This window comes from Drosophila bipectinata, unplaced genomic scaffold (genome assembly GCF_030179905.1).
Source record: "Drosophila bipectinata strain 14024-0381.07 unplaced genomic scaffold, DbipHiC1v2 scaffold_180, whole genome shotgun sequence".
NCBI lineage: Eukaryota > Metazoa > Arthropoda > Insecta > Diptera > Drosophilidae > Drosophila > Drosophila bipectinata.
Genome location: NW_027222822.1, coordinates 57,501 through 65,000, shown reverse-complemented (window position 1 = coordinate 65,000; position 7,500 = coordinate 57,501). Strand labels below are relative to the sequence as shown.

At 33.5% G+C, this 7,500-nt stretch overlaps 1 non-coding gene across 1 annotated transcript in view; it reads right to left on the bottom strand.

The window, feature by feature from the left end:
* Window positions 1-4,286: 4,286 nt before the first annotated feature.
* Window positions 4,287-7,500, bottom strand: part of LOC138927185 (large subunit ribosomal RNA) — a 3,950-nt gene continuing 736 nt past the window's right edge. The window contains exon 1 of the ribosomal RNA XR_011443716.1: window positions 4,287-7,500. This exon is cut by the window's right edge and continues 736 nt beyond it. This is a non-coding gene — a ribosomal RNA (large subunit ribosomal RNA).

Sequence of the window (7,500 nt, the reverse complement as noted above, 5' to 3'; positions counted from 1 at the left end):
TTATTATAATATAATAAATATTATTATATTATATATTATATGGTAGGCTATCCCCATCACCTACCATATATTTCATATACATATAAATATTTTCATATCCATATATATTTTTTTATATTCATATATTTTCATATATGTTATATGCATATGTATTCATAACCATATGCTCATATATTAATACTGGCGGTCTTCTGTTTAATATAATATTATTTTAATATTATATTGGTAGGCCGAACACCACCTACCCTATATACCTTTTTGAACACGGTTTCGTCAATCCGGTCATTTATTGTATGGGAAGTATGACTTTCCCACACATATTTGGATATCCATACGATTGCATATCCATATGAAAATATTTTTAATATTTTTAATATATTTTTAATATTTCCATATTTAATATAATATAATTAAATTATTATATTATATATTATATGGTAGGCTATCACCATCACCTACCATAAATTTCATATACATATAAATATTTTCATATCCATATATATTTTTTTATATTCATATATTTTCATATATGTTATATGCATATGTATTCATAACCATATGCTCATATATTAATACTGGCGGTCTTCTGTTTAATATAATATTATTTTAATATTATATTGGTAGGCCGAACACCACCTACCCTATATACCTTTTTGAACACGATTTCGTCAATCCGGTCATTTATTGTATGGGAAGTATGACTTTCCCACACATATTTGGATATCCATACGATTGCATATCCATATGAAAATATTTTTAATATTTTTAATATATTTTTAATATTTCCATATTTAATATAATATAATTAAATTATTATATTATATATTATATGGTAGGCTATCACCATCACCTACCATATATTTCATATAAATATAAATATTTTCATATCCATATATATTTTTTTATATTCATATATTTTCATATATGTTATATGCATATGTATTCATAACCATATGCTTATATATTAATACTGGCGGTCTTCTGTTTAATATAATATTATTTTAATATTATATTGGCAGGCTGAACACCACCTACCCTATATACCTTTTTGAACACGGTTTCGTCAATCCGGTCATTTATTGTATGGGAAGTATGACTTTCCCACACATATTTGGATATCCATACGATTGCATATCCATATGAAAATATTTTTAATATTTTTAATATATTTTTAATATTTCCATATTTAATATAATATAATTAAATTATTATATTATGTTATATGCATATGTATTCATAACCATATGCTCATATATTAATACTGGCGGTCTTCTGTTTAATATAATATTATTTTAATATTATATTGGTAGGCCGAACACCACCTACCCTATATACCTTTTTGAACACGGTTTCGTCAATCCGGTCATTTATTGTATGGGAAGTATGACTTTCCCACACATATTTGGATATCCATACGATTGCATATCCATATGAAAATATTTTTAATATTTTTAATATATTTTTAATATTTCCATATTTAATATAATATAATTAAATTATTATATTATATATTATATGGTAGGCTATCACCATCACCTACCATATATTTCATATACATATAAATATTTTCATATCCATATATATTTTTTTATATTCATATATTTTCATATATGTTATATGCATATGTATTCATAACCATATGCTTATATATTAATACTGGCGGTCTTCTGTTTAATATAATATTATTTTAATATTATATTGGCAGGCTGAACACCACCTACCCTATATACCTTTTTGAACACGGTTTCGTCAATCCGGTCATTTATTGTATGGGAAGTATGACTTTCCCACACATATTTGGATATCCATACGATTGCATATCCATATGAAAATATTTTTAATATTTTTAATATATTTTTAATATTTCCATATTTAATATAATATAATTAAATTATTATATTATATATTATATGGTAGGCTAACACCATCACCTACCATATATTCCATATACATATAAATATTTTCATATTCATATATATTTTTTTATATATATTCATATATTTTCATATATGTTATATGCATATGTATTCATAACCATATGCTTATATATTAATACTGGCGATCTTCTGTTTAATATAATATTATTTTAATATTATATTGGTAGGCCGAACACCACCTACCCTATATACCTTTTTGAACACGGTTTCGTCAATCCGGTCATTTATCGTATAGGAAGTACGACTTTCCCACACATATTTGGATATCCATACGGTTGCATATCCATATGAAAATATTTTTAATATTTTTAATATTCGTGAGTTTTTAAATAGGGACAGAAGGAATCTCTTGAATTGAATCATGCGCGTCACTAATAAGATGACGAGGCATTTGGCTACCTATGCGAAAGTAATTCAACTCCCGCCGTCTTAAGGTTTAAGACTTATAACAATATATGTTTAATATTTTTAATATCCGTGAGGTTTTAAATAGGGACAGAAGGAATCTCTTGAATTGAATCATGCGCGTCACTAATAAGATGACGAGGCATTTGGCTACCTATGCGAAAGTAATTCAACTCCCGCCGTCTTAAGGTTTAAGACTTATAACAATATATGTTTAATATTTTTAATATCCGTGAGGTTTTAAATAGGGACAGAAGGAATCTCTTGAATTGAATCATGCGCGTCACTAATAAGATGACGAGGCATTTGGCTACCTATGCGAAAGTAATTCAACTCCCGCCGTCTTAAGGTTTAAGACTTATAACAATATATGTTTAATATTTTTAATATCCGTGAGGTTTTAAATAGGGACAGAAGGAATCTCTTGAATTGAATCATGCGCGTCACTAATAAGATGACAAGGCATTTGGCTACCTATGCGAAAGTAATTCAACTCCCGCCGTCTTAAGGTTTAAGACTTATAACAATATATGTTTAATATTTTTAATATCCGTGAGGTTTTAAATAGGGACAGAAGGAATCTCTTGAATTGAATCATGCGCGTCACTAATAAGATGACGAGGCATTTGGCTACCTATGCGAAAGTAATTCAACTCCCGCCGTCTTAAGGTTTAAGACTTATAACAATATATGTTTAATATTTTTAATATCCGTGAGGTTTTAAATAGGGACAGAAGGAATCTCTTGAATTGAATCATGCGCGTCACTAATAAGATGACGAGGCATTTGGCTACCTATGCGAAAGTAATTCAACTCCCGCCGTCTTAAGGTTTAAGACTTATAACAATATATGTTTAATATTTTTAATATCCGTGAGGTTTTAAATAGGGACAGTAGGAATCTCTTGAATTGAATCATGCGCGTCACTAATAAGATGACAAGGCATTTGGCTACCTATGCGAAAGTAATTCAACTCCCGCCGTCTTAAGGTTTAAGACTTATAACAATATATGTTTAATATTTTTAATATCCGTGAGGTTTTAAATAGGGACAGAAGGAATCTCTTGAATTGAATCATGCGCGTCACTAATAAGATGACGAGGCATTTGGCTACCTATGCGAAAGTAATTCAACTCCCGCCGTCTTAAGGTTTAAGACTTATAACAATATAAATGAAAAATATTATTTTCATTTTTCACGTCACTAATAAGATGACGAGGCATTTGGCTACCTAAACGAAAGTAATTCATCTTCCGCCGTTATAAGGTTTAAGACTTATAACAATATAAATGAAAAATATTATTTTCATTTTTCACGTCACTAATAAGATGACGAGGCATTTGGCTACCTAAACGAAAGTAATTCATCTTCCGCCGTTATAAGGTTTAAGACTTATAACAATATAAATGAAAAATATTATTTTCATTTTTCACGTCACTAATAAGATGACGAGGCATTTGGCTACCTAAACGAAAGTAATTCATCTTCCGCCGTTATAAGGTTTAAGACTTATAACAATATAAATGAAAAATATTATTTTCATTTTTCACGTCACTAATAAGATGACGAGGCATTTGGCTACCTAAACGAAAGTAATTCATCTTCCGCCGTTATAAGGTTTAAGACTTATAACAATATAAATGAAAAATATTATTTTCATTTTTCACGTCACTAATAAGATGACGAGGCATTTGGCTACCTAAACGAAAGTAATTCAACTCCCGCCGTCTTAAGGTTTAAGACTTATAACAATATAAATGAAAAATATTATTTTCATTTTTCACGTCACTAATAAGATGACGAAACAGTTAGTAGGCCACAATTAGTAGGGAAACGTGGACAACCCGTGATAAATCCTTATATGCTTTCTTAGATATAGCATATAAAGATTTTTTATACTAAATATACATATTTACACATGCATATTTACATTTTTTTTATATTTCGAATCATCAAGCAAAGGATAAGCTTCAGTGGATCGCAGTATGGCAGCTGCTCAACCACTTACAACACCTTGCCCGTTACAAAAGTCGTTTACAATTGATTCTAGGCTTTGTCATTGTATTAAATAATGTTTTCATATGTAACTAGCATGGCATCAGGTGATCAAAGATCCTCCCAATTTACTATGTTACAAATTACATTGGCATCACATCCATTGTCGTTTAAAATATAAATAATAAACTTTAAATGGTTTAGAAGCCATACAATGCAAATTGCCCCTTATTTATCATTGCAGTCCAGCACGGATACGACCTTAGAGGCGTTCAGGCATAATCCAACGGACGTAGCGTCATACCACTGTTCGCTCGAACAAGTATTGTGCCATTGGTCCGTACCTGCGGTTCCTCTCGTACTACGCAGGAATGCTGTCGCAACAACGTTTTGTCATTAGTAGGGTAAAACTAACCTGTCTCACGACGGTCTAAACCCAGCTCACGTTCCCTTGCATGGGTGAACAATCCAACGCTTGGTGAATTTTGCTTCACAATGATAGGAAGAGCCGACATCGAAGGATCAAAAAGCGACGTCGCTATGAACGCTTGGCCGCCACAAGCCAGTTATCCCTATGGTAACTTTTCTGACACCTCTTGTTAAAAACTCTTTAAACCAAAAGGATCGATAGGCCGAGCTTTTGCTGTCCCTGTGTGTACTGAACACCGAGATCAAGTCAGCATTTGCCCTTTTGCTCTATGTGTGGTTTCTGTCCGCACTGAGCTGGCCTTGGGACACCTCCGTTATTATTTGAGAGATGTACCGCCCCAGTCAAACTCCCTACCTGGCAATGTCCTTGAATTGGATCATACCTGAGTAATTGGAGTTATACCAAATTTTCAAATCGATAATACATGAATGCATCTCTCATTAAAGAATTTGTTTGCGATTATATAACAAACTCGTGATACTTTGATCAAGAAGCTTGCATCAAAACCCAATACCATAAGATATAATAAATATATCCGTATAATGGCTAGGAAATGATACACGTTCCATTTAATCAAGTAAGTAAGGAAACAATAAGAGTAGTGGTATTTCATTGTCGATACCAAACCGAAGTCTAATATCTCCCACTTATTCTACACCTCTTATGTCTCCTTACACTGCCAGATTAGAGTCAAGCTCAAAAGGGTCTTCTTTCCCCGCTAATTATTCCAAGCCCGTTCCCTTGGCTGTGGTTTCGCTAGATAGTAGATAGGGACAGAAGGAATCTCGTTAATCCATTCATGCGCGTCACTAATTAGATGACGAGGCATTTGGCTACCTTAAGAGAGTCATAGTTACTCCCGCCGTTGACCCGCGCTTACTTGAATTTCTTCACTTTGACATTCAGAGCACTGGGCAGAAATCACATTGTGTCAACACCCGCTAGGGCCATCACAATGCTTTGTTTTAATTAGACAGTCGGATTCCCCAAGTCCGTGCCAGTTCTGAATTGATTGTTAATTGATAATCGTTATAATTAATAAGAACTAATTGGTTTGACCCAACTAGTATTCTTAAAAATTTTAGCAAGAAAGTTCCACAATTGGATACGTAACTAAACTATCCGGGGAACAAGTTACAACCATAAATGATTATAACTCTATTTACCCAGAACGAGCACATAAACCATATTATTGTTTCCCAATCAAGCCCGACTATCTCAATCTTCAGAGCCAATCCTTATCCCGAAGTTACGGATCTAATTTGCCGACTTCCCTTACCTACATTATTCTATCGACTAGAGACTCTTCACCTTGGAGACCAGCTGCGGATATTGGTACGGCCTGTTGAGAAGTTTGCGTATCCCCACCATAAATTTTCAAGGTCCGAGGAGAAAATATCGACACAACAGTATATGTCATGCTCTTCTAGCCCATCTACCATATCTCTCTGCGAAAGACTTCCATGGTAGTACGACTATAAAACAGAAAAGAAAACTCTTCCGATATCTCTCGACGGCTTCTTTATGGTCGTTCCTGTTGCCAGGATGAGCACGAGGCCCATATTTAATAACAAACGGATACTCAACAGGTTACGGAATTGGAACCGTATTCCCTTTCGTTCAAAATTATTCAAGTATATAATTTTCACAATAATTGTAATATTTATTTTTACTTGAAAATTTTCGGCTTTCGCCTTGAACTTAGGACCGACTAACTCGTGATCAACCACTGTTCACACGAAACCCTTCTCCACTTCAGTCCTCCAAGGTCTCATTCGATTATTTGCTACTACCACCAAGATCTGTACCAATAGCAGCTCCATGCAGGCTTACGCCAAACACTTCTACGCATACCATTGTACCTTCCTACTCACTAAAGTTTCAAAATTTATATTACAAGTAATATAAATCATCTACTTTAGCGGTAATGTATAGGTATACAACTTAAGCGCCATCCATTTTAAGGGCTAGTTGCTTCGGCAGGTGAGTTGTTACACACTCCTTAGCGGATTTCGACTTCCATGATCACCGTCCTGCTGTTTTAAGCAACCAACGCCTTTCATGGTTTCTGCATGAGTTGTTAATTTGGGCACCGTAACATTACGTTTGGTTCATCCCACAGCGCCAGTTCTGCTTACCAAAAGTGGCCCACTGGGCACATTATATCATAACCTTAAACTTCATATCAAGAAAGTTAAGGTTCTTACCCATTTAAAGTTTGAGAATAGGTTAAGATCGTTTCGACCCTAAGGCCTCTAATCATTCGCTTTACCAGATAAGATTATTTTATATAACATTAAAATGCACCAGCTATCCTGAGGGAAACTTCGGAAGGAACCAGCTACTAGATGGTTCGATTGGTCTTTCGCCCCTATACTCAATTCTGACAATCGATTTGCACGTCAGAACTGTTTCGGTCTTCCATCAGGGTTTCCCCTGACTTCAACCTGATCAAGTATAGTTCACCATCTTTCGGGTCACAGCATATCTGCTCAAGGTACGTTCCAGTTAGAGGTATAAATAATATAAATATTATTATACATAACTATATAGAACGCCCCGGGATTGTGTTAATTAACTATAAAATAGTTAAAAAACTAATCCCATTAATAGTCAAGTTAATTACGCTATTAGGTTTATATCCCAATAACTTGCACATATGTTAGACTCCTTGGTCCGTGTTTCAAGACGGGTCCCGAAGGTATCCTGAATCTTTCGCATTGTTAATCATAC